Source organism: Diadema antillarum, unplaced genomic scaffold (genome assembly GCF_040938485.1).
Source record: "Diadema antillarum isolate AM-2024a unplaced genomic scaffold, OU_Dant_1.0 seq00000791_RagTag, whole genome shotgun sequence".
In the NCBI taxonomy this organism is placed as follows: Eukaryota; Metazoa; Echinodermata; class Echinoidea; order Diadematoida; family Diadematidae; genus Diadema; species Diadema antillarum.
In genome coordinates, this window is record NW_027271678.1 from 1,329,643 (window position 1) to 1,350,471 (window position 20,829).

A 20,829-nucleotide genomic window follows, 5' to 3' on the forward strand; every position below is an offset into this window, starting at 1 on the left:
TTAAGTTGTTATGCTGTTGGGACGCATTCCTCGACAGTAAACGCAGGCAATTCACCTTACTGACACAGTGTGTGATTCAAACCATGGTATTCAATTTACGCCATTATACAGTACACAAAACTCTATGATCAAAGTTCATTTGCAGCTTATGATGATTTAATTGTATTTTTCCGCTGTAAGACTGATAGACCGCTTGCGGTATATCTTTGCATGGAAAGTACGGCATTTTGCCTATTTTTATAACAAATTGAAGTGAAATATTTCATTCAGGTAATCTGTGAACTTGATCTTGCCTTTGGTTGTTATGACAATCGAAAAAAAAAATGCAATAACAGATGCTACTTGCCGTAAAGGTTTACTAAACATTCAACTTTGTAACCGCGACAGTATTAAGATTAAGAGACATGTTACCTCAGATGTTCATAATTGCTGTCTTCATTATGTAAATAGATGAGTTCGAGTTTCTGTTGTCATTGTGTTGTTTAATAAGTAACATGAGTAGTTATACCTACTTTTGCTTATTACCTCTTTTTCATGTTATCAATCGTACGTATAATGTAACAGGAATTGTATTCGAAGAGGAACGAGATGAAGGAAATTGCCCTTCGTATTGATTTGCATGTCAGTACCTTTCTATAGAAATATAGAAATGGATAATGTTTGTGTCTGTGTATGTTATAATATATGCTATAGTCTATTACACGTACAGGTTATAAGCTGCACGACACCTGTATTTGTTTTTCAAAACTGCCAATGCTTTTGTATTATTTGGTGCCTTATAAGTGTAACTTTTAATGCACGATGATATCAGTTTAGAAACCTTGCCAAAGACATTTTAAGCCTCAGAGTACTTGCCATTATATTCGTCGATTTTGGAGATGGTATAGATTATATAACTTTTACTTATCAGTTTACAGATAAGAAGTGTGGAAGAAAGGAGACATAAATAGCCTTTTGTTTTCTTCCGTTTTGTTCCGTATAACGTTCTCACACGTTCTCAATTTTGTCTTTAATAATTTTTGTATTTCTTTGAAACGGGGACGTTTCAAACTTGGTTGGGGGTAATGTGACAAAATTGGTATAGAGACACCCCTCTCAAGATAATGTACCAACCCAGGGTGTGCAGTGTGTGTGCACACGAAAGTGTGTACGGGGTATAGACGATGTCAAGGGACACACGCAGCGGGTACAAAGGTCTAAGTGCAAGAGGTGTAAAAGGACCCTGCCTGGTGAGGGAAGAGTTAAATAGATAGTTGGAGAGTTAGAGTTAGAGTAGTAGATAGTGAAAGTAGATAGCCACAGAGCTGTAGGGAGAAGGGCTCTGCCCTGGGGTGTAGATAGAGCTGTTTGGGAGATATGTTTTCCAAACTTTCTGGTGGCTTGGCTGGCTATCGCACACATTGCTTGTATCTTTGCTTGTAATAGGACGACTGCACAGGCTCTGCTTAATAAACACACGTAACGGTATGTTATTCTCCATGACTCAGTCTTTGATGTCAACTTTGTAGTTGTAAGCACTGTCGCTGATTGTCTGCTGTGCGATGTTTGTGATGGGTGTTTATGGTTAGTGATGTGCGGAGTGCAGAGTGAGGGTGTGATGGTAATGTGCAAGATCACAATATATTTTTGTGAAAACGAGCCTACAATCAACCCCGTAAGGCCAAAATTCGCTACAGTATGGTATGTCTTTCTGCAGTGCTTAGATTCTGTGCACGCTTCTTCTTTTTCTTAATCCTTCTTCCTCTTCTTCTTCTTCTGCTTTTTCGAATTGTCTTCTTCAATGAGTTGAAGATTCTTGCAGACTGTGCAATGCTCATCGTAATTCATGTTTTGTTCATGAATGCCCTATATTGCCTCATCAACAAAAAGTAATCTTGCCGGAGGCTTGCCTTACCTATCAACAGTTGATCACTCTTAAAACATCCAAGTCAAAAATGACTTGGAATATGGTCATGAAGACCCCAAATGGGGTCACCCTGACCCAATTTATGACTCTGAATGGGTCATATCTGACCCCATTCCTCGTCATTTCTGACCCGGAACTGTGTGTGACCCCAACGGACCCAGTTCCGGGTCAGTTCTGACTCGGATGTTTTAAGAGTGATGAATGCTGATCGAGTGGATTCTTGCTTAAGAAACCTAACTGGTGGGTGGGAGCAGGTAAATAAAACAGTATACGTACGCCTGACTTGGCTGTAAAGTATAGGAAACGAAACACACATTAATTAATACGTTGATTATAGGCACGGGTAGACAAAATCATTACAATAATTATGTTGTATTCATAATGACACAGCAGACTGAGACAAAAGAAAAAAAAGTTTGCTAGGCAAAGATTACGAGTATGATTGGTTTTGTTTTCTTTTTTTCTCGATTTCAATGACAGATTAAGCTTAATTACTCCCAAACGCGCTGATCATATTTGTTTGGAAGACCTTGAGTGGTCATCATGGGGTCACGGTTAGGAGCACAGCCACCGCTTCCGGAGGTAGACCTTAGCGGGAAAACCTCGATCGTTACCGGAGCAAACACGGGTAAGTCAATATCAATCCTCTGTGCACCTTGTTTATTTCCTAGTAAGCTTACAATAGATATAATGTGTGTTAAATTTGTGCACGTTTGATTCATTGGCAAGGGGCTACACACCGCAGCCTTCTTCACTCCGGAAACTTTAACGCCTCGGTATCATGGGGTACCATGCAATCCAGAAGGCTGGCCCGATTCAAATACATGCAAAAACATCGGTGTTAGATTGAACACCATGGGTGTTAAATCTTACACCGATCAAGGTTCAATAGAGGACCACACCCACAGGTGTAGGAAGTATATTGTGATGGTGTTGAAGTGTTCACCTGACACTTCGTGGTGTTGAATTGACACTGCAGCTAGTGATATTTTGACACTGCGCAGGTGTTAAGTCAATAATGACATCGCATGGTGTTGATTTGATATTGCTGGTGTTAATGTCAATGGTATAACACCCATCCAGCTTCAATATGAGACCACACCAACTGATGTTACTATGGTGTAAAGGCGTTCACGCTTTTTTTCAAAAATCAAGTACTTTATCGGAAAATTCTTGATCGTCTTGTTGAGGTTCAAAATCAACAACAAGAATAGTATACAAGGAGCTATTCAAAAACACAATTCGGTATTTTTAAATGACACTGGGAGTTGTAAATCTAACACTATAAAAGAGCCCCGGAAATTTAACACCAGCTCGGTGTTTCATATTCAACACCGAACTTTTTGCATTGTACATTTGGGAATCCCGTTACGAATTTTGTACTAATATCTAATCTTCATAGACCTATATTTAAGTAGGCTTATACACACAAAAACATCTTAATCTCTTTCTTCGAAACATCCTACTTTTCTTAATTTTGATCACCATTTGTTCAAACTTTCACTATCGGCTTCCTCAAGTTTTTCTGCTTCTTTTCACAAGAACTAAGTGTTGGTTTTTTTTTAGGATGGACTTCCCCTTTCGACCTATGTCAGAGCATCACACAGCCTGGACCCTCTAAAGTCTCCGGATAATGATGAGCTAAAATGTATTATGGGAACTGACTGCAATATTCCGTGACCACGTTGTCTTTACTCATAATCGGGTGCATGTCACGAGTCATACAGCCCACGTGTCATACAGCCCCCAAGTCATACAGCTCACAAGTCATACAGCCCATGAGTTATACAACTCACGAGTCATACAGTTCGACACTAAGCTAACAAGGCCAACGAGAGAGACACATTAAGCTCCGTGTTGTATCTGTCGAACTCGTGGGCTCTTTTACCTAGTGTCGAACTCATGGGCTGTATGACTCATGAGCTGTATGACTCAAGGACCTGTTGTCAATGTCGACCTCGAGGGCTGTATAACCCGTTGGTGTTGGTCTAGTGGGATGACCCCATATCTTTGGCTACCGGAGTCACCTACCTGATCCTCACCAAAGAAAGATTCCCCCACCCCCCCCCCCCCCCTAGTCTCATGTTTAAACGACGAATCCCGTGTGCATAAACGTGTGAGGTTTACAGGAAAGCTGTACGGGAAAGCCGGATGCAGTGGGTATGAAGATGTTGCCACGGTAAATTTCCCTCGGCGGTATTACACACCGTACAGCCACTTCTACACTGTTTTTTCTTCAACTTGTTGTTTTATTTCGATCTTATTCGTTCTTTTATATTCCACTCGAATGATTGAATTAACAAAATGAAAGGACGAAACATGATATTTCCTGTCGAGTAGACCTACACTTAAATCATTCCTCCTCAATACTCAACTTAACACATAAGCATACAGATATCCATAATATATATATATATATATATATATATATATACATTATATAGTAAACATGTGATATATATTTCATATATTATATTATAGTATATATATATATATATATATATATCGCTATATGTATATTATAATGTGTACATTATATATATACATACATAATAGACCCCCCCAACAAGGAATTCACCTAAATGATTCTTTTTGAACGTACACGTACGTATACAAACATATAGCAATTTTTTTTTCACACACACATCACATACCCACATTTCATATACGTAGGCCCATGTACACGTACTATACAATTGAACATGGCTGCAAATGACATGTGATATTCAATTTCGTTTTCCTTTCATTTCCGTTTAGGCATAGAGTATCATATGTGTGCATGAGAAGAGAAGGAGAAGGAAAAATAGTGCAGTAAATTGTTGTATATGTACTGGAGTATCATTACAAATTTCTGCAAAAGTATATAATTCATAAGCTTGCAAAACATGTGTGTTTTTTTCTACTCAATTTCAGGAATAGGCTACGAAACAGCGAAGGCTTTAGCTCAGCTAGGGTCAAAGGTCATCATTGCTTGTAGGTCTGAAAGCAAGGCTAACGAGGTGAGCATCGATATAAAGAAATATATATATATAATCACGAAATACAATACTAGTATTGGGAAAATACAATGAGTAAATACAAAACATAATCTGATCGAGGAAAGGATCATCGGCATGAGGGCTCAAGGCCAATAAGAGATTGAAATCATACCAATGAAACACAAGAGGAGTGTTCGTTTGATAAATAACCGAAAGGTGTGAAGAGTAATAACAACGTTTCTGCATGAATTGCATCAGACAGGGCGAAAAACGCCAAAAACTTAACAGCATATCAACGTCCCAACCCTTCACACTTTAGACTTTCTTTAAACCAGTACTCAGTCTCTGCTTAATATAGGGTAAAGTCGTTCAGATCATTTCTTATCCGATTATCAAAGTGGAGTGCCCGATTGTGTGGCACCCGAATATGCGGAGACTATTGTATGTACTCAGACTGATATCTGAATGAAAGCTTTGAGAAGAACGAAAAGTCGAAGGAATTTTAAGGTGATAGGTTTTTAGCGGGAACATTGTTCGCCTTGAGGTTTTATAAGACTCGTAATTCTATGTGCAGTCTGCTCAGGCCTGTATAACAATTTCTATCCTTTGAAGCATGGTCGTGGAGCTTTTTGATACCGATGTCCGATTACAGCAATCTTCTTATTTCTAACAGAAAGAAAAGGTCCCAACAGCATGTCTGAAAAGGGCTTTCAGGATTAGGAGATTCAACGCAATGATCTTTGTCTCAGGCTTCTTTTGCCTACGAACCAAAGAGCTTTTTCCCGAGTAACAGTGGAGAGGAGAAAATTTTCGCCTTTGCTACGAACCTATTTCTTAATCTATCGCTCACAATTCGAAGGATCTTTAGATATTGTTTTCTTGCCGGCAGCCTGTATTCAGCCGCTGTTATGTTTTTTTTTCTCTCTCTCTCAATCATGTTGGATGTTTACATGTAGTGTTTTGCTTTCGTTTTTCTCGCCAACATCTCTCCAGGCAATGGAACGAATGAGGACGGAACACAATGAAGAGAAGGCAGACAAGGCAAAGGCTAAGGTGCACATTAAGGTATTAATTGAATAATAATGTTCTTTACATAAAGCGTACAACCTATGAATTTTTTTTTCTTTCGCTGAAAGCACTTCTAGTATGCTTAACAGTAATGTACAGTAATTTTTTTTAAGTGTTTTGTCTTAATTTAAAGAATGCTATGCATTTGGGGTTTCCTGCTTTCTAATGGCTCGGCCTCTGAGTGTTATTTTTCTTGTACATGTTTGGATTCATAGATGATGGGTGTTTTCAGAGGAGCGCATATTTTGAGTGTGTTTGTGAGTGGTTCAGTAACAGATAGGAACCCCACCAATGGTTGTCTTGTAGGCTTATCAATCAGCAATATCTTAAATGACATTCGTTGGAGAATTGAACACTAATGCATAGCCTTTTTCACAAGGGGGGTGATCCTTTAGAATCTAGATTTACAACAGATCAGTCTCGAACAGACAAACACGAAACATATCACATACTCATAGGCCCGAATTCACGAAGGTGGGACAATCTTTTTCCATGGTTTAAACCATAGTCAAAGACCGTGGTTTTGTATGGGGCGCCAAGTGTCGCATGGCCAATCTCGTTACAAAATGTTAACATTTCGTCAACGAAATGACTGATTTCGTAACTAAATAGGCCATGCGACACTTGGCGCCCCATACAAAACTACGGTCTTTTTGTCCGTCGTCGGTGGTTTGTACTATCTTCGTGAATTCGGGCCATATTGTCCATGTAATAATTCGTCCGAACTGTGCCTATTATCCTTCCACAAATATGTTACACCACACCACAACGTAGGACAGGAATAACACATTGTATATTGGCCTAGTCTTCCCAGTGTGTGGATGTAATGAAGATTTGTGTGTAGACATTTAAATTCTTTATAGTCGAACACATAATGCAATGGTTAATTATTTAAAGACTTTTCTATTCTATTTATCCCTTTTGGGCCTAAATTATCACTAACTTTTCAATGTCAGTGAATTCATAGTATGCTTGTCTTTACATTTAATGTAAACGAGCAGGTGATGGCCCAGTATACCACATGTACGATACGATGTTATGTCTTTTTATTATACGATAAATATCTGAGAGAATATTTTCAACAATACTAGTTTCTGAAGTAGCAGTTCTTCCATTGTCCAATAACACATTACGTCCCCCCCCCCCCGAAAAATGCAATCGGATTTTCACATTGATAACACCCAATATGATTAAACCGTCTAAAATGCTACTTCAGGGTCTTTAAACATAACATCTTAGCTCTATTTTGCGGAAAATCCCATTCACCTTGGTTAAGTGGTCATAGGGAAGTGCGGATTGTTGTAAAGCATGTCATGAGTATGACTTTTCCAAGTTTAGAACTTGGATGCTCTTGGAACGGCATAGTAATGTGTGAACACTAGAGACAGAACTACAAGGGAAGGGATTCCTGACATGCTCTACAAAATTCCTCATTTCTCTTTGACCACTGAAGCAAATTGAATGGGGTTTTCTGTAAGATGTGGGCAATTAGTTATAGTTTCACACCCTGAAATCGTATTTGGATTGATTCGATATTTTTAAAGTTATCGTTGAGGAGTGTACCCTTGTAATTCTTTCTTCTTCTTTTTTGAGGGGGACATAATTATGGTACATAATAGATTCAACTCTCATTTAATAAAGAAGTCCTTGTGACCTAAACTTCCCTTTCGTAATGTTGCAGTTTGTTATCAACGAACAAAAAAGTATTACAGATGCACAATGATTAAGTGTAGGACTCAGAGTTTTACTTCGTTTTAACGAAAATTTTGATGTACTCATGTTTGTTGTAACGGAAGTGCACTGTATACTATAAAGTGACGTTTTCGTCTTAATATCCTTATTTGGTTAATGACAGGTGGATGAATTGGACCTAGAGTTCATGACCCTTGACCTCGGGTCACTGGCTGCAACGATGACCTTTGTGGAGGCGTTTAAAACGAAGGATCTCCAACTCCACATCCTTGTCTGCAATGCTGGAGTCATGTGGGCGCATGACGGTAAATACAAAATGAATGATTATTTTTTATTTTTTTTGTGAGGGGTTGCTTTAGAGAGTACAGAAAATTGGTAATGGCTCTTTACTTTAGGTTTACACTGCGTCAAATTCCTTGAATGTAAATCGGATAATCGAATTTGTATTCGCGTTAGTGGGCAGGGGGTGATGTAAACTATTTTGGTCCGTTGAGATTCATAGCTAGACAGAAATATGGACGAATGGATAGATAGATTGATCGATAGATGGATCGATTGATAGATAGGCTGATAGCTACATACATATAATACATGCACATACATGAAGAGATAAATTCAAATCAAATGAAATTCAAATGAAATTTGAATTTCATTTGATTGAATTAAGAAATAATAAACAATCCAAACTGGCAATAGAGTAAGTTTTAATGTACGTATTAATACTGGAATAAAATGGGAAAGGGCATGTTCCAATCAGTATCCCACCCTAAAGATAAGAGAAAAAAACAATAACCAATGACGTATCCAACTTGTGACGAAAATTATCATTCATTAGTATTATACGAGTATACGGAATTATGCGTGTATAATCATAAAGTCCACAGGTCAAAATAGTTTTGTTTTTTCACAACTATAGAAAAAATCTATTACAGGCTTATATGATGTATGTATTGACGTAACATGTGTATTCATATGAATGGGACGGACATGGGGAGGCAGTGAGAGAAAGAGATGTGGATATAGATATTATATAATATATGATTGATTACAATAAATTATAATGTAGTAATATATGTATTATATATACCGTGATTTCATTGTATCAGATTAAGAGGTCGTTTTCTATGATGTTTTCCCCATTATAATGGCAGACCTTACCCCAGACGGATATGAGGCACATTTTCAGGTGAACTATCTTTCCCACTTCCTGCTCATACTTCATTTACTTCCGGTGTTAAAGTCCTCTGGGCCTGACTCACGTGTCGTTCTGGTGTCGTCACTGGCCTATCGCTTTTCCTCTTGGAACGAAACGGACATCCAGTGTAAGAACAAAGACAGAGGCGATCGGTATTCCAACTCCAAGCTCTACCAGGTTTATATCATCATCATATTTCCCCCTATTTTTCCCTCTTTTGTTGCCGCATTCGCTTTCAAACTTGCAGAAGTAATTCCCTTGTGTTATTCCAAATTGTCCCCATATCAACGCAGTTTTAATCCGATATCAATAGCAATCTTATTGTCCATCAAAGTTAAATCCGCCAAAACTGTCACCATAGTTGTGTTCCTTCGTTAGATTTATCTTGATTTTTGTCCTCAACTCTATCTGAGGTGATATTTCCGTCTGCGTTAAAATCATTTCATTGTCTTTTTGAACGCTTTTAATGATTTTTTTTCGTCTGATTAATTTAGTACGATGCAATAACAGTGATTCTGATTCATTACTGAAGAGAAATAAGATGGACTTTTATTGTGATGTCACTTCATATATCAGTAGCAATGGATTGAAGTTGAAATTCTACTTCAAGTTCAAACTGACATGTATGAATAAAGCAGTAGAAATGAACAGAAGAGATAGAATTATAGAATGTACGATATTCATGTTTTTCTATAGTAATGTCAGCAACAAGCACAGATCAAAGATAGGGTGATGACATCATTTTTGATTAATTTTTCTTAAACATAGGATAAAGTAACCCTCTACCACTCTGTGGGCTTTGGGTGCGGTTTATAGAAAACCACATAGCATAGCCTCTATACTGTCCAAGCAAAGAATAGGTTATATAAAAAAAGTTTGTAATGAAATCTTCTCTGCATAGATTATGCAAATGTTCTCATTGGCGGAATGACTAGAGGGGTCAGGGGTCAACGTGTTTTCCCTGCACCCCGGCGTCGTGGACACAGAACTGTTTCAACGTGAGAATCAACCCATCCCGTCCGTAACGAAATTCTTCCTCAGAGCGGGAGAGTCGATGAGTAAGTCTGCTTCAAACTGCAATTTTGTTAACACCTATGCACACATATTGAAGCGCATAAGACATCGAAGCTGATTTAGTGGATTTTTTTGTGGGCTATCTCCTTCTTTCCAGTCTCAGTTCCTTATTTACTTCAGTTTGTTTAGATTTTTAGGCTGTCACTCAATTTCAGTGACCTCTTTTCTATTTCTCTCTCATCACCTTCATTGATGTTCATTCCTTTCCTATTCCTATATTCATCCATTTCACCCCACACCTGATCCTTTTGTTCAACATTCCAAGTTCTCACCTCAGCTTGTTACCACTTTCATCCAGGTTGTGTTCATTAAGTGAATAAACTTCTTACATTTTAGTCGGCCTCTTCCTTTCAATTTACTTTTATTGGTCTTCTTAGTTAATTTTAATATGTAAATACAATTCATGCAAATTATGATCATTATGTTGAGCTTTGAAGAAGGCAAATCAGCCCGCAAAATAATAAACCAGTGTATCTCGGGACTTGGAGCGTGAAAGGACTCATGTTTAAGATCTGCGTACAATATATATGTAGCTCTCCACCTGCTAGCAGCATCACAGACGATAGGATATGGTTTACCTTATCATACAATCACGCGCTCGCACACAAACATGTAAACATGCCAACACACAGAATTGCGTACATGTTCTTTTTCATCATCTGTATAGACATGTAGGTCCTATGCAAACATATATATATATATATATATATATATATATATATATATATATATATATCGGTGACCGCCCCTAAGGTACATATCCATTAACAAATTAACAATATTCCCTATGCGAACGTAAGGGCAGCAAACTGGTAGGCTAAAATTGGCCAATTTCCTATTCAGAATTGCTACATTGACTTGTCAGCACAAATCTCCTTAGTCCTTGCAAAGGTACAAAAAAATATATCCCTACTTCCAACTCCGTCAGCTTGATTACTAAATCGATTAAAAGAGATAGCACATCAACCGACCGCTCCGTAACACAAAACACAACATCATCCAAACATTACATTATAAAACAACAAGCATAAAACAGCAAAGCCAGCAGGCTGAATTTGGGCCATTCGCCTATTTTGAAATTACTGTATTGATTTATGAAAATCACAAATCTGCTTATTCTGAACTAGGGCGTCCCCTATATGGAGACTCCGCATCTTCCTCCAATTGGAGCATAATGAAACGTAAACACTCTGCAATATAGCGCTTTGTAACTCTTCTCACATTATCATTACAAAGCAAAACTAAAACCAATACAACAATACTTTCTGTTACAGATAAGAAAGCAAAAATACACTTCGGCGCTAGTGTACTTTCGCACCTATGTATTTGTCAAATGACCTCCAAACTCACCCTAGAGTCTAGTTATTCAGTAACCTTTTACTTGCATCCGAGTCTCCAAAGTCGAGTAGATGTTAAGTTTTCACCCTTTTTTTTTAGTCATTTAGTGTTTGCAAGTGTCGGAAAATCGTTAGAAAATCTCAATCGCTGGAATTGCTACTCTGTTTACACAAGCACAGATACGAATACGTTCAGCAGATGCACAAAGGGTCGATTTTGGTCTGAATGTAGCGACACGGCGGCTTTTTCTATGGTGTTGTTGAAAAGCTATAATTTGTTTTTTTCCCTTTTCCTGTTCGTGGTTGTAGCTTCATAGCGGTTGAGCGCATGTGCAAGTGTATGCTGCCACTTTACCTTTCTCTTTCTTTTCTTTCTTTTTTTCTTTTATGTTCAGGTAGAATCTATTCCCAAATTTCCCTTTCATTCCTATCAATCATTTGTGATTTCCTCTTATCTAAACTCTCTCAATGTCCTATTTAACTTCATACTTTCTGCCTAATTGTTCTTTGTTTCCTTCATAGGTTATTTTTCCCGGTGAGTTATTCTTTCCTCCAACTATTCTTTCCTTTCTATCCTCTCCAGTATCTTTTTCTTACGTGTCATTCTAATGAATCCTTTTTTTTTTCTTTATATCCTTTTCAACTTGTAATGCTTTCTTTCTTTCCTATTCATCTTTGCTTTCATCCGGTTTTGAGTAATCTTTTTTGTCTTCAATCTGTATTTTTTTGTTTATAGTAATTGCTTTCCTCTTTGCTTTTCAAACATATATCTCTCCCTTGCTTTCCTTTATCCTAATGCAGGTTTCTCTTCTTTCTTTCCTTCCATCATCTTTTGAACTCTCTATTTTGTAAACCTTTTGTTTCATTTTTTGTTGGTTTAACTTCTTAAAGAAATACAGTGTATCTTTTCCTTCATTTCCTTTTCCCCCTTTTCCTAGCCTTTCCCTTTGTATTATTTCACCCTTGTCTTACGATGTAGGCCCTATCACATTTGTCACAATCTTCTTTCATTCACACACACACGCACATATTTTTTGTTTTTGTTGATCTTTTATTTTTCTTTCTTATTCATATAACAATAATATACATATTATTTAATTGCAAAATGATACCGGTACACATTTCATTATAACATAAATTCCACATTGTCAATATCAAATACAAAATTCTTGATTTACCTCGATTCAACATCAAGGTAAATTTTAGGTAAATCAAGAATTTTTTATATATATATATAAAGCAAAACACACACACACACCCTCACACACACACACACACGCGCACACACACACACACACACACACGGGCGCGCGCGCACACACACACACACACACAATATGAACAACCCCAATCTTCAATCGCTACCGCAACTCCGTACAAGCTGAGAGAAAGGTGGAAAGTATCATCTTTTTAAAGACACCATACAGAAGAACTTGCCCTGGTCACTATGAGATAGCTACATTCAGATCAGTCGCAGCGCTCGCTGCCGTGCAGCCATGAACCTATTTTGTACACCGTGCTGCGCCCTCTGCTCCTGTGCAACGCAGTTATCGCAGAGCGAGTAGCTGCGATCGACACTATTCCGAGAAGTAGAAAAGTGTCAAAATGGTGAAAATTCAATTTTGCTGTCCCACTTGAATCTCACTCAGATGCAAATATTCGAGGCCGTTGGGTATTTATGGTGAATTTGTGCATGTTTCGAGGTCATTTGACAAACAGGTGCGAAAGTACACTAGCGCCACTTCGGCGCTAACAAAATTATACACAAGACATGAACAATAGTGGACCTACTTAAGGTCTCCACAACTGGCTGTGCAATACCTCTCTTTAATTTGGAATATGCCAGCCTCTCGGGAGTGCGGGCGCACCTTTGTGATCTCCTTCAAAGGAGGATCTTCCTCTAACGAGGCGGCTTCTGGCTCGTCCCGAGGGGCAGGCACGTCCCCTGGGCTTCTACTTATTCCTCAACGTCTTCATTACACATTATATCTGCTACCTCTTCATATTCCATAACGCACTCTTCCTTATCATCGCTATCTCCTTGGTATCTGCATCGTACCTCTTATCTTTTTTCTTAAACCTACTGGTTGGTTTCCGACACCAGTGTTTGCGTAGCTTCAAGCCTCCTCTTGGGCGGGCAACATACTTATTGGAAAAAATCGCCTCCTCATATGAACCCATCCCCAATAATGCACCTAGGCCTACTGGTAATCTTGGGTGCTGCCCAAGCGTCATAAAAAAGGGGAAATACCCTATGGTGCCATGCTTAGCGCAGACATAAGCATGAATGAAAATAATCCACCAATATTTGGCAATAAATTCTTTCCAAACTTCGTTACCCATACTGCACAAGCGTCAGCCCACTCATTGTATCCCAAAATAGCTTGATCATAACCCTACCTATATATAACTGCTGTGCCTCCTAAAAATTTGTTTTATAACTAGCCTAACCACTGCACAATACTCAATGATAATCAGCCTCTAAACATATAAGCTGAAATTGAACAATCACTTCAACATCGCAATTCTCAACAACAAACAAATTGCCAGCTATTAAATCAAGAGATTTTTTTTCTAATGCATCATTTTGCATTATTTATAATTAATTGAAATTCATTCAGAGCATCGTGCTGATAAACGCGGCAAAAAGGGAGTGAGTTCTGTCTATACTCTCTACTCCCGACCCAACACACCGCCCTGGGCTGGGGCTACCAGCGGCAGGGGATGGCTGGGCTCGCGCCCGGTCTGTAAGACGCGAGGGGATTTGGTTAGTGCACTCGTATAAATAAACACACCTGCCACATCATCAGCAATTCGTCAGGTTAATTTACGGACAAAAATTAAGAAAACGTTACATCAAATTCATAAAATTTACTGCCTTTTATTCAAGGGGAAAATCTCCTCTTGTTCAATCAATTTCTATCAATGATTACTTGACACTGGCGATTCAAACACTATTACACAATGTAACAGGGCATGCGCATCACAATCTCATCTCGGTTATTGTACTTACGTACAGCTTCGGGTGCAAGTGCAAAAAGGGGGGGGGGTTAATTGGGAGGGGAAATTGTCCGTGGATTACTGCAGTCATTTACGGAAGTCCTTCCTTCGCTCAGTCCTTTTCGCTAGCGCTACACGTAACTCTGCTGATGGCTGCCTTCGTCGCCTTCGACCCGTACCGCTTCCGTCGCACCGGCGGCTCGTCGCAGCATCTCCCTGACGGCTAGTATGCGGCTGCGTCGATCTGGCTGTCTGGGCTTCGCTTCACTTGCTCCTCGGCCTCATCGGGATATTAGTGGGCATCAGGGGTGGGGGTTGTGCACAATTCACAATCACTTTTTACACGGCAACTCGTCGGACAATGGCACAGACAGGCGTTCCCATTCGAATCAAATTCCGATTTTTCCGCTAATTATATTGTCATTCGAAATTACAAGCCGTTCTCCACATCAGAAATTAAAGTTCGGCCCACGGCACTACATATTAATAAATGGTCTGGCAAAAATCAATCATTGTTCAGGACAACACCCCACTATAATTCAATTCAGTCCACCTATGTGTTGCCAAACTCGGTCTTTCCCCACAACTTTCAGAAGGAAATTATGCCAACGGGCTACATCTTCAAATCTGCTGCTCTGAGGACTTCATCTTTGCTAAACTTAAATATCTGACAGAGTTCTCTCTCGAGCCGGGCAAAAGTTCTCGCAAGAATTTGCTCGCAGAAGTCTCTCCCAAAATGTGCGCAGAAATCTGGGCGGAATTTCCCCCAAAAGTGGGTGCCGGAAATTGTCTTGAAATGTCTGCAGAAATCTATCTCGAAATGTGCAAAATTCTCCTGAAATCTCCAAATCTGTCTTCTCCCTACAATGCATGCCCTTTTAAACTAACCCTTAAATCCCTCCTACAATTCCATTATCCAATCATTTTAATTAATTTCCCACACCTGAATTATTGACATCCCTCTTTCGACCAATCCGCTTACCTGTCCCCAACTTGACCCTCTCCTCTCACCTGCGTAACCTACCTGCGTTTCGAACTCAACCTGACACTCTCCCTTCCTCCTAATATTTATAAAACAAAACCTAGCTTCGCTACGAGCCCTTTAACTTACTCCTCCAGTAGGATTCCCAATTTAACTCGCACTACCACAATATTCTCGTTAAACACCTCAACTCCTCGTCAAACATTTACTCCTAACATCCTGCCGGTCCTATCTATTTCTTTATTCCCTTAAAAATCACCTGATGTCTATCAAATGTCCTTCTTCTTTATTCCCTTTGTCTGATTCCCTACACTGTCCTACCATGCCCTAAGCCCGCTGTCTGAACCTTATTCCCTTCCCTTTTATTCTCTTTACTCCTTCACCCTGTGCTTTGCCCTATCTTCTTCCTGACCTTCTAAATTTTTATTATTTTCTTTATAATACCCATCCTATTCGGAAGCCCCCTATTTTCAGCTCGTTACATATATATATATATATATATATTAAAAACATATGCACAGATACACCCGCAAGGAAATGCAAACGCATTTTTTTACTTTCTCTACCTTATATTTTCTCATTTTCTACGTTTGAGTATTTATAGGACTTATGTATACCAGTCGAGAATAAAATGGTGGGTTTTCTTTTAATTCTTGTTCCATGTTCCATATTTCGTATAAGTATTATATTCCATAATATGACTAAGAATACGTTTGATAGAAAAGTCAATTTACAATGAAATTGCACAAAAAGTATGAGGACATATTGATGTGTAATATGAGTAACCTCCTAAAAAGCAAAGCTTGTGGGTTGTACGTTTCAAAGTTATAATATAAGCGTTTATAACAATATACAAATTACGAAAAATGACGAGACATGCAATTATGAAATATGTCGAAAATAATTATAATATATACGGAATGAGCACGATTTTATGTAATGTCTATTATCAAACTTTTAAGTATCAATGCTGAATACAGTCGCAATTTAATCAAAATTTCCAGTGGTATTATTAATGTATGTATGATTGCACAATCTTGAGTTAGTAATTCGTAACATAAACCAGCATGTTCATTGATTCTCTAGAGTAAAGTATAAGCAAAATAGACCGATATTCTTGCGTATCTGCTTAGCCCCTTCCCCTGCGAAATAGGGCGCCCTCTCAATGATTGTGGTCACAGGCAATTTACATAACCCATCCTCTATAGGAAGTTTATATGTTTTGTTTGTTTGTTTGTTTGTTCATTTCCATCTGAGAAGATGGCTAGATAGCCCATATTCAGCTATATATTCGTTAAGCTGGTCTTCTATGGGGTGCGGTTGGATGTGAGGTGGGACACTTCGTCGGGTTAAACACCCTGCTCTTTGCGATGAATGAATGACGCGGGATCTTTTACGTGCATGAGTTGTGACTTTCTCACACACGGGACCTCCATTTTAATATATCCTATCCGAGGGACAGAATATTTTGCCTCTTGCTAAAGGGGACGGTATGCTTACACACAACATTGCTCAGTCCAGACTCGGGTTCGAACCCGGGCTCTTAGAATCGTGAGGCATGCAGACGCGCCACCGACTGAGCCAACTCATTGCCCTTGTTGTTAAGATGTTAACATCTTTGGCTGATTTTCATTCTCTTGAAGAAATCTTGAGGACGCCATTCACCGGGGCCCTGACGTCACTGCACGCTGCGGCTAATCCTGAGTACAACGGGAAGACGGCCATCTACTTCGAGAGTTCCCGCCCTCACAGTGTGACGTCACAAGCCCGGTAGGCGTGGTGTGGGTTTTAGACAGTTTCCAAAGTTAAACGAGAGCATCCAGTTTTCACTGATCCACGAAAAAGGCCTGAGCATCTTCATCCGGTATACAAAATGTTTGGGGCCGTAAAATACATGAAATTCGCCATTTTGCCTCATTATGTGTCCGGTACACCGACAACATTTTACGTTCGGATTTTACCGGACGCATGACTCAGTGTGAATCTGCTCAGTAGAAATCAAGGCATAATGATTGAAAAATCAGATTAGAGATTCTAAAGCCCATTATTTTTATAATGTATGATACTACTGACTATACGTCTACGGTATCGTATAGAGCTTTATATGTTTCACACATGGAGTCACATTCTATCATAGGCGAAAGAGGTTACATAGAGGAAAGAGGTCGTAGTGAAGATATTCTTTTTAATCTCTGAGATTAAAGTGTTGTGTTCATTACATCATGTCGCTAAGTATCTCACCGGTGGTGATTCTGAGGAAAACAACAAAAGGTTCAGGCGTGTACCAAGCTTTTATTTCTGTCAAGGAGATATTAATCATATCAAAAGATTTTGTATCTTATATTCGAGTTCCATCTGCTTCGTCCTTCTCTTTGGAAAATAGGAAAGGCTGGTTATAATACTGATAAAATAATTATATAAAATTAGCTTAGCTGTTATGGTGATTTAAATGCAATAAGAAATAAACTATCTTGCGAATACAGAATAAGTCAGAATCTTGTCAGACAGAAGAAAATTAATTATTCACAGAATGGTATTTATAATGAATTCCTAAGGTCTCAACGTTATAGTTGGAAGCTAAACTAGCTTCTTGACTTTTATGTTCATATAACTTTGATATCCATTCATCCGACGTTTTTTATGATCCTGTTCAAATGTGACCTATAGATTCTTCTGCGTTCCTTCACTCTAAAAAAAAAAAAAAAAAAAAAAAAAAAAAACCCGAGTCAGAACTGACACGGAACTGGGTCCGTTGGGGTCAAAATGACTTGGAAGTTGGTCATGAAGACCCCGAATGGAGTCACCCTGACCCAATTCATGATTCTGAATGGGTCATATCTGACCCCATTCCTTGTTATTTCTGACCCGGAACGGTGTGTGACCCCAACGGACCAAGTTCCGGGTCAGTTCTGACTCGGATGTTTTAAGAGTGCTATGATTGTTTTAACCTTTATGTTCTGTCCAATGAAGAAAAGTATTTGGATTTGCATTTTAGTATACTATTTTTTTTTTCCTTTGCTATAGCTGTCTCCGAGCAAAGTTATTTCCTTCTTCTTTGTTTTTCCTAAAGGGGGTTCCATAAGAGTTACAAGTCTGGAATGAACATTCTATGAAACCACAGCCGTGAAAATTCGTTCCAACTTGGATTAACAATAAAGAAGTTATGAAAATTCGAACATTCGCTAATTTTAACAAATCAGTCCTCGAACAGTTGATGTGAATGTGCAAATACAATGTCGAGCTAATGATGACATCACCTCATGCAATTTACCATGGTCGTTTCCAAAAATAATAAAAAAAATCAATCAATTCTCCATCTTTAAATAGCCGGGTTCACACGTACACCAATTAGCGGGATACAAATCTCGAGATTTGTATCGCGATCGTCATCCCGAGTTTTTTGCACGTGTGGACAGAAAAAACCCGAAAATTAGCGGGATAAGCATCGCGATGCTAATCCCAAGAAATCTTGCGCTGGTTCGTCAATTAGCGGGATAATTGGCCGCGCGCTGGTACGTGTGAACGGTCGGGATTAGAATCTCGAGTTTTTATATCCCATCATGCAATGCGCACATCACAACAGCGAGGCCTCTGCGAAGAGGTCCTTCACCTCTTTGGAGCACAACAACAACAGCGCGCGAATCACACCACTGACGCGTAAAAGACAATGGACAAAGGTAAGTGCGCGCAGGCAGTGATAGAGAAGGGCGCTGTGTGACCCAGTTTGCAGGCTATGCTGTTATCTCTATCGGCAATTAGCGGGATAATTTGGTACGTGTGGACGCTCGCCCAATTAGCGGGATACCGATCGCGATCGCTATCCCGCTAATTTGATACGTGTGGACGCTCGCAAAAAAACTCGGGATGAGCATCGCGATCGTCATCCCGCTAATTTGTACGTGTGAACCCGGCTAATGTGTCAAAAATAATGCTATTCCTCCCTGAATAATTTCAAAATACAGAGATGAATTAGAATTTTTGACTACAGGGCATAATTAAACAAAGCAACTGCAAATTTAAAGATCTAATGTTTTAACTACCAAGTTCTAAGGTTATCGCATCATTAACTCACTACATATATTTGCATATTCATGTCCAAAAAAATTGAAGTTACCGAAACCTCACAATTTATAGCTTCCCTAATTTGTACCCGATTTTGAGCATATATATGTTGCCCTGTTGCGTTTGTAAATCTTTAGCTATTTGTTTTCACATCATTAAAAGAATAAAGTAGAGAAAGAAACAGCAATGCGAATAATGCGATGTTTTATGATTTCCTTTTCTTTCACAGAAACAAAGAAAAGCAAGAAATCTTGTGGAAATTCTCACTGGAATGTTTGAAGGATTACGTAACAGAGGAGACACTCAAGGAATTGATAACCACGTGATGAATAACTTAAGGAGCGTCTTTTGGCACTGTGTGCTTGTGCCTTTGATATAGAACTATGTGACGATATCTGCAGTGCACAACACCTCAGCAAAGGTTAATATGTTGCAGTTCTGATTGTTGTTATCAAATATATTTCTGATCAAAATAATTATATCAATATGGAGGTTAGAAATTCAGTACAACTTTAAACATAGTGTTGAATTTAAAGTGACGCGCTACAGGAATGGATGAGAACGTCGTAAAACTCAGAAACCGTCGATTCAAGCATGGACCTGACTATTACATGCGGACACACACGGAGGGAAGCTAGGTAATCCTTGCCATTAACCAATGTGCCAGCCCGTATAGTATCACAATGATACAGCACAAGAAACGTGTTCTATAAACTATGTACAATATATATATGAAGAGTTTGTTTGCAAAAACCGATAAGTCCATTTTTGAAGATTTTGAAGTATACGATCTCTGTCGTAAAGTACAAAATAATACCTTTTAAATGATATATTGTTCACTACATATAAAGGTACATTTTTGAAGTTATGGTCAAAAGAAGCAAAAATTTTCTTATTATTCACTTTATTTTTCTTGACCTTTAATCGCAAATATCTCCATTTGACAAATATGGACTTCTCGGTTTTTGCAAACAAACTCTTCATATATATGTATATATATATATATATATATATATATATCTTCTCTGTCTATCGATCATTCTCTCTCTCGACACTTTTAGATTTTGTAGAAGGAAAAAGTAAAATCCTCTGCCTCAAAATATACTGAAAACACATACAAGTAATATTTTACGGGATAATAGAATGTTTGCATAATTCTTTTGTTGTTGTTGTCTCGCCCAACATGCAAGCCTATGATTTTACCCGAAAAAAAAAAAAGAACAAACTTCACATTTTGATCCAAAGCACGTCTGAGCGGGATGCCCTGGCCTTCCTTGTCTCATAAAAAGAACTGCCACAATGACAATAAGTCAACACAATAATGTCATAAACTGTTTAATGTTTATCTGATTTCATGACCTGCTCAGGTAATTTCCTTCTTGAATTGCTCGCAAGAGTCAAACACTCTGAATAATGTCCATTTTATGGAAGGTAAACACAAAATTACACCAACAACGCTTTGCACTGTCGTTACAGAACACTGCACAACTAGGCCTATAGCAGACGGGAAGGATATGGTGGATTATTTGTTGTAC

The 20,829-nt window shown here is 38.6% G+C and overlaps 1 pseudogene; it reads left to right on the plus strand.

The window, feature by feature from the left end:
- The first annotated feature begins 2,420 nt into the window (after window positions 1-2,420).
- LOC139739261 (retinol dehydrogenase 12-like) lies at window positions 2,421-20,173 on the plus strand (annotated as a pseudogene).
- Window positions 20,174-20,829: the final 656 nt, after the last annotated feature.